The sequence below is a fragment of the Panthera leo genome, chromosome C2, assembly GCF_018350215.1.
Source record: "Panthera leo isolate Ple1 chromosome C2, P.leo_Ple1_pat1.1, whole genome shotgun sequence".
Lineage (NCBI taxonomy): Eukaryota > Metazoa > Chordata > Mammalia > Carnivora > Felidae > Panthera > Panthera leo.
Window position 1 is genome coordinate 18,449,377 of NC_056687.1, and position 20,748 is coordinate 18,470,124.

The 20,748-nt window shown below is 42.0% G+C and overlaps 1 protein-coding gene across 7 annotated transcripts in view; it reads left to right on the forward strand.

Annotated features, from left to right (window-relative positions):
• LOC122198638 (amyloid beta precursor protein) overlaps window positions 1-20,748 on the forward strand; it is a 274,909-nt gene that overhangs the window by 85,668 nt on the left and 168,493 nt on the right. The window lies entirely within an intron of this gene.

Here is a 20,748-nt window from a genome sequence, read left to right on the forward strand (position 1 = left end):
CTTGGACCGATTCCATAACTGCTGAATGAAAAGACCTGGGGGCGGGGCCCAGGAATTTTCATTTTACCAAATCCCATAGGTGATTCTCATGCACGCTAACTGTCTAGACGTGGAGAATTGGGGCCGTGTGTGTTTTGTCTCCTGACTCCATAGAAGAGAAAATGATACGCGAAGCTCTTCTATTCTGCTCATTTCTTAAAAACCTCTTTTCCTGAGACAACTTGATTATTCTTCCTGGCTGTAGTTGGGACAGTAGAGTTGGTGAACTCTTTTTTTCTGCTTCTATCAAACTGGAGGACCCAGTTAGATCACTAAGGTTTAACTGGGTGCTTCTTGCACAAACCTCAAATTTTACTTCCCCCGTCTGTTTTAAAAACTGAGCTGTTTAATGTGATGTCTGACTTTTTTCCTCTGGAAACACTGTCACACTCCATATTTAATCTGACTTGGTTATTAGTCTCTTCCTAGTTGATATTTTTATATAACCAGGCAATGTGGAAATCCGCAGTCTTTGGTCTGGTGGTTAACATGGTGGTTTATGCATGGGTATAAACAAGAACATAGAGGTCTATACAGGGAGACCTTGGACAAATACTGATATACATATATACATTCTAGCGACTTCTTGTAAAGACTAAAAGGGATCTTTTTTTCACAAAGTCCCAACAGCAAACTTAGGATAAGTGCCGAAGATTCTGGAGATCTGTTTAATACTTCATCAAACATGAATGTCATGAGAGCATACGTGCTGATTACTGTTCATGCTTGTGCATAATTTGAGACATTCATAGAAAGCACTGGCCATTGGAATGAAGTTTTCATTTGGTGGATTTACTGCTCACGATAGAATTGATGGACAGAGCGTGGAAAACCGGATTCTTAAACATTTGATGATTCAAGACTTCCCCTGTTCCTCCTTATTCTTTATTCTTAAATACTTTACAAGGGCTCTAACCCTTTTCTGTCTGACGGGTTAAGAACTGAAAATTTAATAAGATGAAAATAAGTAATGTTTAAATATAGAGGTCAGCTGTCTCCGGGAACTGTGTATTTCAAACCAATGTAGTTATTATGTCAAGAGACCGTTTAATTCAGTGTAAGTTAAGAAGTAGATCATGAACCAGTTACTTAGGTGGGCCAGATCTTGTTAATGATTTCTTTCTTTTGGTTCTCACCCATTCTGTGAAATGTTTCAGATATATTTCGATGAGAATATAAGCTCACCGGGAACCAGGTCACAGGTCTTTGGATGAGCATCATTGCTGATGACACCTGCTAGGTCACTTGCAACTGCACCTGTTTCCAAAGTGAACATGTATCATTTTGCTTGCGATCTCCCCACTTCTTAACTATTCAGAAGTGTGAGAGCTGACTAAACGGTGGAATTGACCGTAAGATTATAGTTCGCCACCATGGTGCCGCTTAGTTGTGGCAAATTTCCTTTGACCCCAAACTTCCTGTGGCCCCAAACTGATTGTCTTCCCTCTCCTTACCCCCACTCTGTGCCCCTCCCCTTGGCAAGAGGGAATTGAAACTCCCAAGGGAACAAAATACTGTCAAAAGGATGTATGAAACGATGTATGAAATGTCTTCAGATCTAAATGTGAAGTCAAAAAATTTTATGATAATGCTGTGATGAACTGTCAGGATGTTTTTATTGTGAGAAAACATGTTATACCCCATGTAGGAAGGCTCATCCTAAGTGGTCTCACTTCTCAGGCACAAATATTGAGAGTCGCGAGGGGGGGATGTCTCGCTGTACCCCACACAGGTGTTTGTGGCAGATTTAGGACCAAAGCCCATGACCTTTCAGTTCACACTCCAGTGTTCCTTACAGTATGAACAGAAAATTGTGCTGGAGCTAATAACCACCTGATTTACAAAATCAGATCATTGAGGAAAAGTTGTGAATTGCAGGCAATAAATAACTTTTTTTTAAAGTCACAACACACGTTGTGTTCATAAAAGAAACGATCCTGACTCTGGTACAGGGTAAATCTTTCCTTGATAACGTTTTCCACTTTGTGGTAGGAATGGGCAACGTTGTTGTAAATTACTTGCTGCTTGAACAAGTAATTAGTGTTTAGCATTAATATAAGTACTCTGCAAACTCTATGGCTATATGCAAACATCCTTTAGACAAGAGATGATTTTACTGAAGGTAATTCTCAGAAAGGCACTACCTAGAAAACAAAGTACAACGGGCTCAAACATTAAGCATATTAAAACCGAAAACAAAGCGTGAGACAGAAATGCCAGTTACATCTAGCTTGCACCCTTCCTGACCCTTCTATCGGATGCAGGATCGGTGTCATACTGGGTTGTTTTTCCTCAAATCCTGTGTTTGTCTTGGGCATACTTGCTCGGCACTCTCTTGCACTCTTTGTCTAGTTGGAGAGAGTATATTAGGCTGTGGTTGACACTTTCCTTCCTTGGAGCGAGTGGGTGATGTCCCTTGAGGGTGAGCTGGCTTTCTCATCTTACCCTTTGCTTTTGATTGTGTTTCTAGAATCAGAATGTAAGATCGCTCTTAATCATATGAACATTTTTATTGAACTTTCTGTCAATATTTATTTTAGAGAGAGAGAGAGAGAGAGAGAGAACGGGGGAGGGGCAGATCGAAAGGGAGGCACAGAATCTGAAGCAGGCTCCAGGCTCTGAGCTCTCAGCACAGAGCCCAAAGTGGGGCTCAAACTCACAAACCATGAGATCATGACCCGAGCTGAAGTCGGATGCTTAACCCACTGGGCCACCCAGGCGCCCCTCCTATGAACATTTTAATCATGATCTCATGCGGAATTAAGCACATCATTACCATTACTCAAGGAGAGTATTTTCTTTGCAAAGCCTTCAACCCCTTTCTACTTGAACGACTGCTCTTCATGGTGTAATAGAACCGCTGAAACCGGAGCTCCTCTGGACTTGGTCCTGTCCAGTACAGGCAAAGCGGGTTGCGTAAGACAAATTACTGATCTCTGAGGGCAAAGTCCGGTTAATAGCTTAACCCAAAGGAATTTAGAAATTAAGGAATTGCTACCTTAAGTGTCATTCTATTTAATTTTATATTCAAGACTCTCCAAACATACAAGTAGTAATGACCAGGAAACCATTCAGATAGGGTCAGATGAGAAACTGAAGATACTTGCTTCATTGATTTTGAATTTTCTGCATTAATAAAGTTTGGTTTTTTGTGTGTCTTTTTTTAAAAAACACTTATTTATTTTTGAGAGAGATAGAGACAGAGCGTGAGCATGGGAGGGGCAGAGAGAGAGGGAGACACAGAATCGGAAGCAGGCTCCAGGCTCCGAGCTGTCAGCACAGAGCCCGACGTGGGGCTCGAGCTCACAAACCGTGAGATCATGACCTGAGCTGAAGTCGGATGCTCAACCGACTGAGCCACCCAGGTGCCCCAGTAAAGTTTTAAGACAGTTGTACCTTGTCTTTTGGTGGCTACTTTTGTGTGAATTGTCTACAACTGTCTTCATCTTCTGTAGTGTGAAAAGTTTGTTGTTGGATATTCTGACACATACTGCACCAGAGTAGTTTTTTGGATTTGACGCTGAACAACAGCTACTCTTGAGTCCCATCATATAGCAGAACAATATCCAGGAATGTTGCACGAGACTTCACCTAATTTTAAGAATGGGGCTGGGCACGGAAGAACATTTTTATTGTAGATTCTAGGCTCTCGCAAATGCCCAGATGCCCGCTTAGGAAGTCCGGGGAGATTGTGTGTGGGGTTATATACGTACACACCGTGGGAGTGGTGCTTGATGAGCCCGGCTTTTACACACAAGAGGGATAGAAATTCTTGAATAGCCTATGGTTTTTTTTTTTTTAATTTATTTTATTTATTTATATATTTTTAAGTTTATTGATGAATTTTGAGACAGAGACAGAGACAGAGAGACAGAGAACAAGCTGGGGAGGGCCAGAGGGAAGGAGAGAAGGAATCCCAAGCAGGCACTGCCCTGTCAGTACAGCGCCCCATGCCTGGCTCGGACTCAAAAAAAACGTAAGATCATGACCTGAGTCGGACGCTTAACCAACTACACCACCCAGGTGGCCCGAATATCCTGCGTTTTTCAGAATTGTCTGCATCATGCTATCACAAAGAATGGCCAGAATCCCTGGACTTTTCTTCATCAGGGAAGGCTGATCACTCACTGTTCCTTGAGTGTTCAGTCTGATATCACTGAGCTATCAGACTTCTTTCTTATGTGGTCTTTCACGTGAGACCTTTGAATATTCCAGGTTAGTCATACTTCAGGACCACTATGTCCAGGCTGATTTGCAACTATGTAAAAGAAAACATGAATGGAAAAGAAATCTTAGCAGTGTTTATCTACAACCAATGGGATTACGGGTGATTTTGATTTTTTTGAAGTTTTTTTTTTTTCCTGTTAATTTCTATAATAAGTGAATTTTATCAGAAAAACATATGAAATCATACATAAAATGTCATATCCATCAACGGGTAGTGAGAGTTGAAAAAGAACTCAAGGGGCACTTGGGTGCCTCACTCGGTTAAGTGTCCAGCTTTGGCTCAGGTCATGACCTGACCTCTTAGAGTTCATGAGTTCGAGCCCTACGTCAGGCTCTGTGCTCACAGCTCAGAGCCTGGAGCCTGCTTCCTATTCTGTGTCTCCCTCTCTCTCTGCCCCTCCCCTCCTCATGCTCTGTCTCTCTCAAAAATAAATAAACATTAAAAAAAGTTTTTTTGAAAAGGAAAAGAAGTCAAAAAGCTTGAAAGAGCACACAGAATAATCGTTATATCTGCTGGTTGTTGTGCTTTTCGAGCTTTATACAGTAGTAATAACTTCTTATGGGAAAATATTTTAGTTTTAAACACAGCATACTGCCAAAGTAAAAGAAAATGTCTCCATTCTTTAGCTACATATAAGCAGCATTCATCATTACTAATTCTTCAGAAATGTCCTTGATCTTGTTTTGTGCTTATTTTCTCCCCAAATTTGTATATGGGAGCTACATTTGTTCCAGGGAGGATTGTTAAATGGGAAGAAACTACATTTTCCCTATAGATTCCTTCGTGTTGGAAAGGACATTTCATTAAGTAGGAGAAGCGATGCAAATAATTTCCTTCTGGGTAGGTTATCTCCCTCTGCCGGCTCCCCATTGGCCGTAATTATATTGGCCCTAGATGGATTTGCTTTCTAAAGTAGAAAAGATTGATACTTTAAAAATAAATCCAATTTTGGGGCACCTGGGTGGCTCAGTGGGTTAAGCGTCCGACTTTGGCTCAGGACATGATTTCGCGGTCTGTGAGCTTGAGCCCCGCGTCGGGCTCTGTGCTGACAGCTCAGAGCCTGGAGCCTGTTTCAGATTCTGTGTCTCCCTCTCTCTCTGACCCTCCCCCGTTCATGCTCTGTCTCTGTCTCAAAATAAATAAACGTTAAAAAAAAAAAATTTTAAATAAATCCAATTTTGAAAAAAAATTAGTCTTTTTTGGCTCCAATTCTAATTTAGTTTCATCTTCTTGTTTTAATTATTGTATCTGCTATTATGGCTTCTTTCTGGGACTTTTAACAACTTGTGTTTTGTCTGGGATGAGAGCTAGGATACCATGAATGATTTGCTTAGTTAAATCCTTAATTTTGCCTTTTTTTTTTAACTGAAGATAATATTCAGAAGTCATTAACATTAATTACATAAAGAAAAACAACAATCTTTGAAAGTCTCCTGTTACGGCTTGTGGGGGTGCTCTGTTGTGAGTGCTTTATTAAAACACAGAATTTATCGATGCAGGTCCCTAATGACAGGCATAGAAAAGAAACCTCCGTTTATTTATTTAAAATAGCACTGTTCCCATGCTTCTCAGTAATGCATTGAAAAGTACATGGCGTGAGGTTAATGGACATTGTCCTTCGCAGTACGTGCTAGAATTATAAGCGTGTACTTAAACTTCTCTGATTACAAAAGTAATACCTGGTCATCATACCAAGTTTAAGAAATGCAGCCACTACCAAGGAATAACAGCTTCCTTTCACTCTGTATTTTCTGCTTATATTTTGTTTTCAGTATTTTTAGCAGTTATAGGTATTTTTTTAACTTTATTTACTTATTTTGACAGAGAGAGAGAGAAAGTGTGCGTGCACACGGGGGAAGGGCAGAGAGAGAGGGAGAGAGAATCCCAAGCAGGCTCTGCTCAGTGCAGACCCCGATGCGGGGCCCAATCTCACAACTGAACTGTGAGATCACGACCTGAGCCACCATCAAGAGTCAGGTGCTTAACCGACCGAGCCAGCCACCCAGGCACCTCTAACAGTTACGTGATTCTTGTTTCCTATTTTGTGACCTTTGTTTCACCTAGCATTTTTACAATACTTCATGCATGAAATGAAATTATCTTGGAAAGCACAGCTTTTAAACTAACATTATGCTGGACACTACAATGTGTTTTATTCCTTACTTTGGGTCATTTAATTGTTTACTTTGTAGTGGTGGCTATTATAAATGGTGCATTGATAAACATCATGGTGAATACTTTGCATTCATTTGTGGGTTTTCTGGGAACCGATTCTTGGCCAAATGTCTTGCAAATCTTGTAGTTGCTTTAATAAAATATATGCTATTTAATTATATGAAAATATGAAGGAAATTTTTATAAATTTTGTTAATGCGTATTTATTTATTTATTTATTTATTTTTAAGTTTATTTATTTTTGTGACAGAGAGAGACAGAGCATGAATGGGGGAGGGTCAGAGAGAGAAGGAGACACAGAATCTGAAACAGGCTCCAGGCTCTGAGCTGTCAGCACAGAGCCTGACGCGGGGCTCGAACTCACGGACCGCGAGATCATGACCTGAGCCGAAGTCGGCCGCTCAACCGACTGAGCCACCCAGGCACCCCAATGCGTATTTATTTTTAAGAGATAGAGACAGAGCGTGAGCAGGGGGTGAGCAGAGAGAGAGAGAGAGAGAGAGAGAGAGGGAGACACAGCAACTGAGGCAGGCTCCAGGCTCTGAGCTGTCAGCACAGAGCCCAACTCGGGGCTCAGACTCACATATTGCGAGATCACGACCAGAGCCAAAATCGGACGTCCAACGGACTGAGCTACACAGGTGCTCCTAAAGGAAATTTTTAATACCGATTTTTGATTCTGAGTTGAAAGATCCTCCTATTTTTTAATTGACAGTAAGTGTAAAATCTGCAATTTTATTATTTGTTAGTAATAAAGGGACTATTTAGCAGGCTCCTTGCTGTCAGTGCAGAGCCGGACGTGGGGCCCAGACCCACGAACTGTGAGATCGTGGCCTGAGCCATAACGAAGAGTGGGACGCTTAACCAACTGAGCCACCCAGGCACCTCTAAAATGTTTCAGTTTTAATACTGTGCATTGGGCCTATAGCTTATTTTTGCAGTATCTATAAATAGTACCCATGAAAGTGTAACTGTCTATTTATTGTAAAGGAAAGATTTAATTATATCAAGAATACTGAAGTAAAATTAAGGAAAATGATTTCTCTCCAGTATTTCCATACATTTTTTAAAAATGTGATTTGCTGTTGGTACGTAATGAAAGAGTTGGTCAAAAAGCATTGAAGAAAAAAGTATGCTCTTTTTTAATAGTTACACACAAAAAGCAGCACGAATGTAAGAAATGACATAAAGATGACAGTGAATCTAAAGCTGGAGTTAAGATGTATTTCAATTTCAGTATCAAAGGATTGTGTGAAATATTTCAGTTTTAGCACTTGATGCAGAAAACTCTCAATATTTGTTTTACTGTAGAATCTAGGGATAAATTCTCTTCAAAAAGAATTTTTTTTAAATTTTTGAGTGAGTGAGAGAGAGAGAGAGAGAGAGCGTGAGTGAGGGAGGGGCAGAGAGAGGAGGAGACATGGAATCAAGCAGGTTCCAGGCTCTGAGCGGTCAGTGCAGAGCCCGATGGGGGGCTCGAACTCACAAACTGTGAGATCTTGACCTGAGCCGAAGTCAGACGCTTAACCGACTGAGCCACCCAGGTGCCCCTGGGGATAAATTCTCTTAACCTGGATGTCTTCATTAAACTGTCTCTCTTTTCCACATCCCTCAGTGAATTTTAGTTCATATTGGTGATATACATCCCTGGAGTCTTTTTGCTTTCGTTCCTCCCCACCCTGCCTCTCTTTTTTCCCGTCTGTGAGTCTCAGGCTTTAGCTTGAAACCTGATGGCGAAGGGAAGTCCCATGGCAACATCTGTGCAGCAGTTGGAGAGCAGTCAGTCCAGACTGAAGGGGACCAGGAGGGTCCCTAGGGGGAGGTCTCCAGGAAAAAAACAAAAATGGCACAGATGTGCTACCTGCTGGACGTGCCTGTGCTTAGAGTGGTTTTAGAGTTCTTTTGGAGAATTTGGAAGACATCCGGTCCGGAAGGATGCACAGAAGATAAAGCAAATTTTAAAATGGGGCATGTATTAACTTGAGAAGAAGAAAACCGAAAAGGTGAAGAATAACAAAGTTGTAACATGAAAAGAAAGGATCCGTCGTTGCCCAGGTCTGAGAGGTATTGGCACAGCGATAATGCAGATTCCAGGTAGAACTATACCAGGAGGCTGGTGGGCAGAGAAAGGGTGGGCTCAGGCGTGCAATTTCACCCTCACAGTGAGAAGGCCTACAGTGAAAAAATCAAGAAAAACAGCTATGTAAGCACAGAATTCGGCAATGGAGGAGGGAGTCGTGTAGCAGAAGTGACCGCTCAATGAGATAACAATCAATGATTTTTATTACCTCTTTGTGCTACGGAGAAATTTATCACATAGGTCTGGCAGGAAGAAGGGGAGTTTAAGGCTTCCAGGCAGTTTTTCTAGTTTAGAAAATACCTTCTAATATTACAAGTTGCAAGTCAAATTACTTTTAAAGGGGTCTCCTTATTTAGCTAACTTTTTTTTTTAAATTTTTTAAATGTTTATTTATTTTTGAGGGAGACAGAGCACAAGCAGGGGAGGTGCAGAGAGAGAGGGAGACACAGAATGGAAGCAGGCTGCAGGCTCTGAGCTGTCAGCACAGAGCCCGACACGGGGCTCGAACCCACGACCTGTGAGATCATGACCCAAGCTGAAGTCAGACGCTAACTGACTGAGCCGCCCAGGCGCCCCTAGCTGTCTAACTTTTAACTGGAAAAAACTAACCTCTGATTGGATAGCTGAGCTTGTTGTGGGGTATATATCGACCTCATAAGATGTGTGCTTCTCCTTGGCTCTAATTTATGACTGTACGTAGATAAAATTACCTTTATACCTATTTTATAGAATTTAGGGCATTAACGACGTGAGATGTTACAGAGGTTTGTATTTGTGATAGTCTTTACTCTGGAAACACACTGATCCTCTCTAGTTTAGCAACAGGGGTTTGTTCAGGGACCAGACTCAAAGATGATCAAAACCAGCCTCTTCTTCCCTGGAAGTTTCCCCCCCCACCCACCCACAAATTTCCAGTGCTAGTAAGCATCCACTTCATGACCGGATTAATGTGAACTTTTTTTTGGTTAAGTATTAGGATGAAGGATTGGTTTAAGAATAGGAGTTAGGGAGACGGTGATGGTGATAGAGTGCCCTGGAGCAAAGCATAGCAGCTTCTTGAGAGTAAAGGGTAGAGGATCGTTTTAGCAGAAAATCATTTTCGAATACCGTTTATAATGGTAATGGAGTTTAGAAACTTCTTTTGGATTTTCATGTTGTACCTTAAGAGTTAGGGTCATAGGGGCGCCTGGGTGGCTCAGTCGGTTGAACATCCAACTCTTGATTTCAGCTTGAGTCATGATCTTATGATTTGTGAGTTTGAGCCCCACGTTGGGCTCTCTGCTGACAGTGTGGAGCCTGCTGAAGATTCTCTCTCTCTTCCTCTCTCTCTGCCCCTCCCCTGCTCGTGCTGTCTTTCTCTCTCCCTCAAAATAAATAAAATTTTATTTTATTTAGAATTCCAAGAAAAGAGAGTAATGTTTATGAATGCTGACCATTAATTCCTGTCGTATTTACATGCTTTTGTTAAATGATGGGATGTATGTGGTGTTTAGTAGGTGCTTGATGTGTAGATGTAAACCTCTCGAGGGGGAGTACTTCTATCTTTCTATGACATTAAAATTTGGGGCCATCCTGTTGGTTTGTTGATTAGGTTCATGCATTTTCAAGAATGTGTCACCTAGCTCAAATTTCCCCTAAACCTTACCCTTCAGTATTAACTACTTTGCTAAGAATGTGGCATGTGACCTTGTTTGTGTTTATAACCTAACGGTGTGGCCATCACTGAAGAAGGCCCCCTTCTTTATTGTGGGGTGTCTTTATCAGTGCAGGATTGCTAGATTCTAATGATTGGGTCATGTGGTTCTCTGTTTTTGCTTTATTGAGAACGTAGAATTATCATATCAGGGGCTATGGTATTCTGTGTTCTCTAAAGCATATGAGGCTCATGTTCAATGTGCCAAGAAGTTACTGTCTTTAAAATTTGAGCTTTTTTCTCTTCTTCCACTTTTGTTGTCAATTTAAGTTCTTAGAATTCCCGATTGAGTCTAAATTCATGGGAACCAATGCACATATTTTCTTCAGTAAATGTTAACTATGTTGTCTATGATCTTTGACTTTAAGTACCTTTGGTCACTAGACCCTTCACTGCACTTCATATGTCAGTAACTTTTAACCTCCTGGTATTTCCCGATTCCCCAGAGACCCCCGGGCCATTAGTCACTTGACCCCACGTCTTTAACCTCCACCGATCAGTGAGCGTTCAGTGAGCTCTGCTCACTCACAGCTGTGCTTCCTGACTTGACGTGGTGGTCAGCCATTCCTGTTGTATCTGCCTAACCTCAGGCTCCCTCCGCAGGCAGCTGTTCCAGGCATCCCTCCCTTCAGCTCCCTGGAATGGGCTCTCTGCTGCCTTTCCCATCAGGTCCTTCAGAAGCCTCTCTGTCCTCTTTAACCTCCCAGTGGTCTCTAACTCTGTGGCCCAGTGCCTTCTCCCCGCACCATTATTATGCTGCTGCTTCTGTTTATCTGCTGACTCTCCTTCTCCTTCTCTGGCTCGTTTTTCTGTAGCCCACTTCGAAAAGCCTCAATATCGGTGTTTCATAGGAGTCCTCCCGGGTGGTTCATTTTCTCGCAATACACATAACTTCCTAGGAAGCCCCATCAGTGCAGTGGCTTCCCAAGGGCTGGCTTGATGATTCTCGAGCTATTAATCCATGGTTATGTGAGTTTCCATAACTATAATCAACAAATGGTTAATGTGGCCTTCTCGGATTAAGCAAAGAACACAGGAGCATGGGCTATGCCTATTCCATTTTTCTCTGTTGGTTTATTGTACCATTTGGGATACAAATCTGTTTGAGGCAAAGGGTTGGATTGTTTTCAGCTTCTATTAAAAGCCTCCTGGACCCTTGATTTCATGCAGAAGAATTAATTGGATTTGAATGAGGTTAATGTAGAAACTCTAATATTGATGCGGAAATACACCTCACACTGGGCAATCTGTCATGTTTTGAGTTTTCTGCCCGTCAATGACAACTAGTAGCAAGAATAAAATGAATCAAGTTTAAATCCCTAGGGAGTACTTATATATTCACTTTTCACATATATTTTTAAAGAGATGAGGATACAATTATAGAAATAAAGAAATGGATGACAGGCTGAACCTCAAAAAAAAAAAAAAAAGAAATGAAGCTAGACATGGTAAGCAAAATCCTTTCTTATATTTCAAAAAGCATTTTTAGATACTTTAACTTAAATAAGATTTCTTGCTTTATATATATATACATATATAGATGTGATCTCAGTGTTGGAATTAGCATCTTCCACTGTGAGGAAATGTTACATTTGTACTAAAAGTGTAACTTGGAAAGAAGAGAATTAATTTCTTCTGAAGGCAAAACGTTTTTGGAAAACTGCCCTAATGTAAGAATGGCAATTCAACAGCTGCCCAGATGAGTAAAGTTACCTAAGGATTTATTGTTGCAGTTAATGAATGTTCACTTGTACATGAGAACTGTTACCAGGGATGTCTTTTGTACTCAGTGGGATTGTTGGCTTCTCATGCCATTACCTCTGTTTTTCAAAAAGGGAGCCTCCTATAGATGGTCTTAAATTCACCTCTTATATGGATTTAGGTAAACAGCCAGCTATCCAGACGGTTTGAACATCAACCAAAAAAATGAAACATCTAGAATTACCATGTCATGAGTAGCATGAGTGGGAAGGGTGTCAGGCCAAGAGAGGGGACTGACCTTTTGTTTCTTTTGACTGGGAGAGAGACAGTCATGAATAAATACTGCATTAAACCATAAAATGTGTTGCTTTTAACTTAGGTAATGGAGATCCTGTGTCCTGTTAGCCTTAATGCATTTTTAGAAAGTCTACTTCTGGGGCACCTGGGTGGCTCAGTCAGTTAAGTGTCCGACTCTTGATTTCAGTTCAGGCCATGATCTCACGGTTTGTGAGATCGAGCCCCACATGTTACCACAGACCCCACTTGGGATTCTCTCTCTCCCCTCTCTTCTCTGCCTTTCCCCTGCTCTCTCTCTCAAAGTAAATAAACTTAAAAAAAGAAAATGTGCTTTTGCCCATGAAATGGCAAATCAACTTACACTTTTCTTAGAAGGTTCGGATAACCAGTGTTCTTACCCCAAGTCAAAGGTCTGTCCTCAGCTTTTTTCTAAAACCACAACATTTCCGGGTTAAAACAACTGAGACTCTAAGTATAACTTTCGTCTAATCTACATTTCAGTCATGTTTATAATTTTAAGTGAAAGACAGAAACTGTAATATTTGGAATGAGAGGTACCCTAAAATTAATCACCCCGTGTCATTATCAGCCCTAATCATACTCAGATTCCTCATTTATAAATGTGAAGGCTAAATGAGAGCTTTGCCTTCTTCAAACACCTTCTGTGTGCTCCAGGGCCTTCCTTTGAAAAACTACTTAAAGATCTAGTTTGATTTAAAGGCTGAGCTCCCGCATGCCTGAAATGCTTCCCCTTCAAAATATTTGCTCCCTGGAGAGGTCAGCTGAAGATGAAGTTTTCATGTGACTTTAGATTGTTGACCTGGAAGACCATTTGGGTCATGGAAATGGCTTTGGCACAGTTTCACCGCTTTCTGGTTGACAAGGGGCCAGGACGGGAGGGCGGGGCTGGCTGTGCAGAGCCGGGAGGAACTAGGCTGAGAACGTTTGAAGCCTGAATGCACCTACTTCTGGGGCCTTTGCTTTTGCTTGAGAGAATTTTAAACTATGGCATGTGTAAATGTGCCATAGCTTGTATGGGCACACCTTTAAATGATTCTGCAGCTACAAAATGCATTCGCTCTTTGCCCGGCGTGTAAAATTTGAATGATGCTTGTGCTCTGTTGGAAGGGCACAGACGTTTTCATTATAAAATTCATTCAAGCAGAAAAGGAGCAGAGTGAGCAGAAATTTTCATTTACATCCGTGATTGAAGTTGCGACGATAAAAGAAAATTACTAGGTTTAAGAATAGCCATGTTCTCATTCTCTCACACGACCCAAGGAGTTGCGTCAATATGGAAAATAATACGTTATTGGGGAAGGCTCTGATCAGTAGCCTCAAGTTTTGCATATCCTTTAACTGACCTCAGATTTTTCTAGGGTTTTTGAGTTATCTTGAAATAGATTACGATACTCCCTTTTTAAAAATCAGGTCCATTATTTGTTACAATGTGGGCTTTATGTTTCATTACCACAGAGATTCACAGCAGTTTCTTAGCTTTTATTGTATTAGCAGGTGTAGACAGATAACTCAGTTAGGCCAGTCTTAGAAGCCATGAGATACTGGATTAGAGACGTGGAATCAGAATTTTCCGGGGAGAATTTTCTGCTGAACAGTTTGTGATATACATCTTGGAAGCCTTAAGGTGGTAATTTCATGCCCCAAACCCTCTTCGTTAGAAGTCCAGAAATTCAGTTCTCTCGGGAATGGCAAGCCTTGGCAGATCGATTTATAATAATGAAACTAAGCCGTGTGTACGAGTCTGAGTGGCAATTTCTAAGTCCACAGTGGAGTGGTAAGACAGGGAGAGATTCTTTTTTTATTTTTAAATATTTATGTATTTATTTTGAGAAAGAGAGCATGCACATTTGAATGGCAGAGGGACAGAGAGAATCCCAAGCGGGCTCCATGCTGTCAGCTAAGAGCCTGATGCAAGGGCTCAGGCTCATGAACCATGAGATCACGAGCTGAGCGGAAATCAAGAGCCAGACGCTTAACTGATTGAGCCACCTGGGCACCCCAGGACAAGGCAAGATTCTGATTTAGCTGAGATCCAATCCCCATTGAAAAAAATCACATGATTTTTGAAACACAACTCAGTGGAACTGGGTAATTTCTAAAACATATTTTTATTGAAGAGCTTGATGAATCGTGTATCCTTATTATATTTATTCTATTAGATAGAATAAATCCTTCTTCCCTAGATGGTGTTGCAGGTACAGTGACAGAACTCTAATTCTTTTTTCAGTGTTTTTAACAAAGCCTTGAGGACTTAGCAATGTTCTGATACCAGTAGAAGGTTGTGCTGATTCCAAATACTGTACCCTAATTATTTCCTAGCTAGCTCTTTTGTTAAATACTGTCATGTCTTGGGGCGCCTGGGTGGCTCAGTCGGTTGAGCGTCCAACTTCAGCTCAAGTCACGATCTCACAGTTTGTGAGTTCGAGCCCCGCATCAGGCTCTGGGCTGATGGCTCAGAGCCTGGAGCCTGCTTCCGATTCTGTGTCTCCCTCTCTCTCTGCCCCTCCCCCGTTCATGCTCTGTCTCTCTCTGTCTCAAAAATAAATAAACATTAAAAAAAAAAAATTAAAAATAAAAAATAATACTGTCATGTCTTTTCTTTTTCATTTTTTATTCCCTCTTTACCTCCTTTTGCCCTAAATAGCTATGTATCTGCTATATATATATATATAGTTTTTGAGAGAGAGCCATGAGCGGGGGAGAGGGGCAGAGGGAGACAGAGAGAGAGAGAGAGAGAGAGAGAGAGAGAGAGAGAGAGAATCTTAAGAACCTGACACAGGGCTCAATCCCACAACCCTGGGATCATAACCTGAGCCAAAATCAAGAGTTGGACGCTCAACTGCCTGAATCACCCAGGTACCCCTATATTTTGTTTTTCCTAGAAGTTTTGAGTTGAAGACCCCCTGAAATATAAAGCCATATTTATTCCTCTGGTCACTAGGAGACAACTCCATTGTCTCCCAATACTGGACATTTCAAGTCGGGGCTGGACACAAGAGGACCCAGAAGGGACACTTACTGAGCACCCAAGGGGCACAGTGTGGCAGCTGGGTCTCAGGGGTCTCACGCTTACGAGAGAGACAAGCTGGAACAATAGGTGTGAGCATGATGAGTGCGTGGGGAGGTCGCTAGCTGATGGTCAGCACTGGTGATTCATGGATTCGTGTCCCAGGCCAGACTGGCAGGGACTTGGGAAACCTTCTCTGCCAACCTTAGTGAGTGATGAAGAGTTGGGGACGCAGGGGCATAATGAGTAGCTGTAGTGGATGAAGAGGAGTAGGGAGAGCTCAGAGGTAAGTTTCTGCTCACAAAGCGGTTCACTGGATGGAGTTCAACATTTCAGAACATTTCCACGTGTGACACGATAGGTGGTCCAGCTTCTGGAATATGGACAATCTGAGTGTTGCAGAGGTACAGTCCGTGAGGATTGGCACATGAATTGTGACACATATTAATTGAGAAACAGAAGCGTTATTAAGTGAGCAGGGGGACCTGGGTGTTATAACCACGTAGAATTTGTTCAGCAGGCCCTGCCATGTTTGGCTCCCCTAAAATGTTGGATGTTGGCACTATTCCCTTCTCTTGCTTCCACATAAGATAGATTTTTGACCTGAGGCACCTGGGTGGCTCAGTCGGTTAAGCATCCAACTCTTGATTTCGGCTCAAGTCATGATCTCATGGTTCATGAGTTCGAGCCCTACGTCGAACTCTGTGCTGTCAGCTCTCTGTCTGCTTGGGATTCTCCCTCTCTCTCTCTTTCTGTCTTTCTGCCCCTCCCCCATTTGCACTCTCTCTCACTCCCTGTATCTCTCAAAATAAATAAATAATCATTAAAAAAAATAAAAAGATAGATTCTGACCCAGTGAAGAAGTGCTTATTATTCTTTGGGTACAGTTCTAAAATTTGGCGGTCCAGTGTCCGTCTGCTAAAGTCAGTACCCTCTCAAGTAGGTGTCCAGCTAGTGACTAGAATGTCAACTGAAAAGTCAACATTGAAAGACTAGAGGAAGTTGTTGAACCCCTAGGCATGGATGACAATACAGTTGACTCTTGAGCAACATGGGGTTTAGGGGTGTTGAGCCCAAAGTCAAAGTCAAAAAAAAATCACATATAACTTCTGACTCCCCAAAACTCAACTACTAATGGTCTACTCTTGACCTTTCTGATACCATAAAGTCACTTAACACAGACTTCATATATTATACGTATTATATACTGTATTCTTACAATAAAGTAAGGCGGAGAAAAGAAAATGTTACTAAGAAAACCCTAAGGGAAAGAGTACTGTACTGTGTTTGTTGAGGACATTTTGTGCGTGAGTGGACCTGCACAGTTCAAACCTGTGTTGTTCAGGGGCCGATTATATCTGAATGAGAAAGTAGGAGCACAAAGTAGAGGGCGGTTGTCTTGTTTTAAAATCAGAATTACTATTTTTTTTAATGAAACACATTTATTTATATTCTGCAACCTAGATAATAAAACAATATAGGAGGCCTGAAGTGAATATAAAATGTCAAAGCTAATAGCATAATCTTATATTCAGCCTCTGATCCAATGATTACTCCTTAGATAAAAATTTATCTACATTAAAAACTGACTTGAGATGATAAAATCAGAATTATTAAAAGATGAATCAGTGAGGGATGCCTGGGTGGCTCAGTCGGTTGAGCATCCGACTTCGGCTCAGGTCGTGATCTCGAGGGTGGTGAGTTCGAGCCCCACATTGGGCTCTCTGCACAGAGCCTGCTTCAGATCCTCTGTCCCGCCTCTTTCTCTGCCCCTCCCCTGCTTGTGTGCATGCGCTCTCTCTCTCTCTCTCTCTCTCTCTCTCTCTCTCTCTCTCAAAAACGAATAAACAGGAAAAAAATAAAAGATGACCCAGTAAAAGGGAAAGAACAAGTAGCTCAGGACAGCGAATGAAATACAAGTGCTGTCTCCAGAATCGGGAAGCTAGAGAAGAAGAAAAGAGCCAACTACTGTGGTGAAGAAAACGGACAGCAAACTTGAGAGCAGATTAATATGCTTGTTGCTCTAAACCTTAAGAGAAGACTTGAGGGGCGCCTGGCTGGCTCAGTCTGTTAAGCATCCGACTTCAGCTCAGATCATGATCTCACGGTTGGTGAGTTCGAGCCCTGCATTGGGCTCTCTGCTGACAGCTCGGAGCCCGGAGTCTGCTTTGGATCCTGTGTCTCCCTCTCTCTCTCTGCCCCTCCCCTGCTCATGCTCTGTCTCTCTCTGTCTCTCAAAAATAAATAAACGTTAAAAAAAATTTTTTTTAAAAAAAGAGAGAGAAAGAGAGAGAGAAGACTTGAGGAAGATTGTTCCTGCAAGGCCAGATGGTAACGGGCTGGAAAAAGGCAGTCAGGGGTTTGGAAGTGATAGTCCCCAACTCTGTTGAGAGGTTTATCCGTGAAAATGCCTCTTCCTGTCTTGATGACGGCCTACTTCACACGTGGGTTTCTGAGTCTGGTATGTGGAAAAAACGGGCTGTGTATTTTTACCTCTCTGTATAATTTAAGGTTTTGGTAATAAGTGGTGGTTCTCTGGCCTCACGGCACCTCACGCTGATTGGTATTTTGTTAGCAATTATGTGGCTTTTTAAAAGGCCCATATATAACCCTAATTAATTGCATCTTTAAAATCTATCAGCCTATGAATATTTTAATAAGGCAGAAAGAAAGTGTTAGGAGAAAGCAGCCAGTGAGGATACTTGTGTTTCCAAGAGACAGAATAAAGAATTTAGGACACTATCCCTCTACTTTCTGCTTTTCCCCCCTCTCCTCTCGATATTCAACACCGGGCTAGGCTAAAGGTGAGTCGGCTTAGGTATAAAGGAAGCCTGATTTAAATTTCCACATCCAAATTGATCACATACTCTATAAATAAAAATTAAAATATGAGAACTGCAAAAGGAGAAGTGAGAGAAAAGGGCTGTTTGCTGGTAAATAGGGTTAATGGTGGTAACAAATTGAATTGTAGTGATCTTCCTCTCGGTGATTAAAATGTACGATATTCCAGGGATGCCCGGGTGGCTCAGGCGGTTAAGCGTCCGACTCTTGCTTTCTGCTCAGGTCATGATCTCCCGGTTTATGGGTTCGAGCCCCACCTCGGGCTCTGTGCGGACGGCCCGGAGCCCGCATGGGATTCTTTGTCTCTGCCCCTCCCTGCTGTGCTCTTTGTCTCTCTCAAAATAAATAAATAAACTCAAAACAAAATGTCTGGCATTCTGATAGCATATAGAACTATGAATACAGCCTTTTCAGTGTATTCACACTTAGGATTTATTTCTCCGTGTAGGCCTTTATCTTTGGATTTATCTTTGGATTCAGATTTTACCCCATAACCTCAACCTGCCCACATGCAACTGCCTACTCGTTGAAAGATATTCCTGATCTCTGAAATTTGACCCTAAGCTAGTACTGCCCTGTGGTGGCCACCAGCCCCGTGTGGCTGTTGAGCATTTGAATTGTGGCCAGTCCAGACTGACACGTGCCATAATGTAAAATACACGGCAGATATTGAAGAGTTAGTCTGGAAAATGGCGGGGGGAGAATGTAGACCGTTTTAGGGATAATTTTTTACATGGATTGCATGTTGAAATGACAACGTTTAGGATCTGCTGGGTGAAATAAAGACTGTTACCAAAACTAAGTTGACCTTTTTTAATGTGACTCCTAGAAATTTAAAACTGCTAAAACTGCTTACGTGGCCTGTGTTCCAGTGGACAGCACTCCTCTGTGCTCTTTTATGAAGGACTCTGTGTCTCCTTCATGGAGCTGGGTCCACAGTGGGATTCAGCAGTACTGAATGGGAGCAGAGATGATCTCTTAAAATTAAACCAAATTGTTTCAGGTGTTAATTTTTATCCTTGTCCCTCATCTTCTCTGAGCTCCTGTGGCCAGAAGGTATCACTCTCCTCCCCTTTTCATGCATGGAAATCACTAAATCCTCCTGAGTCACTGTGTCACTTTCTCCCTTCCGGCTTCAAATGCAGAATTCTTTCTACCCTATTCCTAAAATTGTGCCAGAATGAGAAATCTATGGGACAAGACCCAGGCTTATGGGAAGAAGGCATGAATAACTTGATTATATATATATACATATATATATGTATGTATATATATATATATTTAACGTTTATTTATTTTTGAGAGACAGAGACAGGGCACAAGCATGGGAGCGGCAGAGAGAGGGGGGAGACACAGAATCCGAAGCAGGCTCCAGGCTCTGAGCTGTCAGCACAGAGCCCGACGCGGGGCTCAAACCCACGGACCGCGAGATCATGACCTGAGCCGAAGTCGGGCGCTTAACCGACTGAGCCCCCCAGGCGCCCCGTTATGCTGTGCGTATTTTAACGTAATTAAAAGAAAAGGCAAAAGACAGGCCATTGTAACAAGTGTTTCATAATAACCTGTAACCTGAAAAAACAAAGCAGCCCAAAACGTTAATAAGATTAGTTATAATGGATTACCTTCAGTCGATTCTCGCTGCCTGAAGGAACAGCTGAATCAAATCACTTGGGAACTTGTTACACAGGCAGACTGGGTCCCACCTTCAACCTGTCCAGTCAGAGATTGTGCTTTAACTAGATCCCCAGGCGATGCGTGTGCGTCTCGAAGCCCGAGAAGCCCCCTGCTGTTCGCACAGTTTCTCAGTGTAGTCGGTGAACCACCTGAATCAGAATCCCTCTGGGGAGGTCTGTTTTTCAGGCACATCCCACACGCCCAGATGCAGGTGCTGGGATCAGAGGGAGGGAGGATGGGTCTATATGCTGAGGCCGCACGCCAGGGGTTTCCGAAGCATTTTAGAGTTTGTACACCCCTGATCTGGAAAGACTTAGCCATTATTTTCATAATTCTGTCTTTTAACTGATGTTGGAATTACTACAGATGTAAGTAACAGAGAAGGCCCATTGTTGATAAAACAATGAATATGAGTAATACAACAAAAGAGAGGCAACAGATTTAACTAATCTAGGGTCGGTTAGCCAGGAAGCCGTGACGCAGAATTTGTGGAATGTGGTAACACTTTACTCGGGTGTAGTGAGCATTACAGTTGAGCCAGACCTGGAGCCCAGCCTGGTTCTGTTATTAGCTGTGCGGAAATTATTCTTCAAGCGTGAGATTCCTCACTTGTGAAGGGTAATTGAATTCTATGATGTTGCATGTACATTTCTAAGTCAAGGTTAAACTTAGAAACGAAAGCGTCTCCTTTCCTATTGATATGTGTGAGGACTCTGAAATTCTTCAGGTTTTTAAAAGAATTTAAATGCTGCACATCACACAAATGATTTGGTGAGAGATTTGCTTAGAATACTGTAAACCAAGCTCTGTCTAGTTATTATAAATGCCATAGAAGAGAAGCCCGTCTTAGCAAGATCTTTTTAACCCCAGTTTCTTCGCAGCTATAGTAATTTCACGGACACCGTTTTGAAGGCCAGAATGGTGATGCAAAGGCAAATGGGTATGAAATTTTATATGGAGACTTCCAGAAAAGTTTTTAAGTCAACTTGAAG